General features: G+C 54.2%; 1 pseudogene; it reads right to left on the bottom strand.

The window, feature by feature from the left end:
- Window positions 1-360: 360 nt before the first annotated feature.
- Window positions 361-1,287, bottom strand: LOC123649436 (annotated as a pseudogene).

Genomic DNA, 1,287 nt, shown 5'->3' with positions numbered 1-1,287 from the left:
ACTAGACATGCACATGTGTATGTGTGTGTGTGTGTGTGTGTGTGTGTGTGTGTACAGAGAGAGCGAGAGAGCGAGAGAGAGAGAGAGAGAGAGAGAGAGAGAGCTCACTTTGTCATCCAGGCTAGAGTGCAATGGTGTCAGCCTAGCTCACAGCACCCTCAAACTCCTGGGCTCAAGTGATCTTCCTATTTCAGCCTCCCGAGTAGCTGGGACTACAGGCATGCACCAGCACGCACGGCTAATTTTTCTATTTTATTGTAGAGACAGGGTCTCACTTGTTCTCAGGTTGGCAGACATGCTAACATTAACTGATGTGTGCATGCAATTGTTCCAGGTGACAGGCAGAGATGAACTGGCTTTTTAAGACTTCATCCCACCCCAGGATTGTAGGATCCTCTTCCATGCTCTCTTCACATCCTTATTTCTCAGGGTGTAGATGAGTGGATTGAGCAGCGGAGTGATAACACAGTAGAAGAAGGACATGAACTTGGCCTGGGTACTATTGGCAGGGGGCTGGAGGTACATGTAGATTGCTGGCCCAAAGTACACGATGACGACCACCAAGTGGGAACTGCAGGTGCCGAGAGCCTTATACCTTCCTTCAGCTGACATGACTTCCGTACAGCCCTAGCAATGAAGGCGTAGGAGATGAGCACAAGCAGGGGAGCCACCAGTGCAGAGGGGATGGCTCCCACGGCTGGGACAGGTCATTAGAGTGGTGTCGCTACAGGCCAGCTTGGTCAGAACAGGCACCTTGCAGAAGTGATCCCGGGTGCGGTGACCACAGAGGTGAAGCTGGAGGGTGAGTGTGGCTTGGAGCAGGGAACTGGCCAGGCCACTGGACCAGGCTGCAGCTGCCATCTGTCCACACACCTGGGGACGCATGATGAGGGTGTACTGGAGGGGTCTGCAGATAGCCACGTAGCAATCGAAAGCCATCACTGCCGGCAGGGCACATTCGGTGCCGCCTGTCCAGTGGAAGAGGTAGGCCTGCGTGATGCAGCCCCACGAAGCAATTGTCTTCTCTGGTCCCCAGAGGTTGGCCAGCAGCTGTGGCACAATGGTGCAGGTGACACAGAGGTCAAGCACAGAGAGATTGTCCAGGAAGAAGTCCATGGGGGTCTGGAGTCTGGGACCCAGGGAGAGAAGAATGATGGAGCTGTTGCCTAGCAGCGTGAGGATGCGGGAGACCAGGACCACTCCAAAGAGGGGAATCTGCAGCCAAGGATGCTCAGAGAAGCCCAACAAGACAAACGTGCTGGGAGAACTCACATTTTCTCCTTCCAT

This window comes from Lemur catta, chromosome 13, assembly GCF_020740605.2.
Source record: "Lemur catta isolate mLemCat1 chromosome 13, mLemCat1.pri, whole genome shotgun sequence".
Lineage (NCBI taxonomy): Eukaryota > Metazoa > Chordata > Mammalia > Primates > Lemuridae > Lemur > Lemur catta.
Note: the sequence above shows the minus strand (reverse complement) of the source record. Positions and strands in the feature narration are given on the sequence as shown.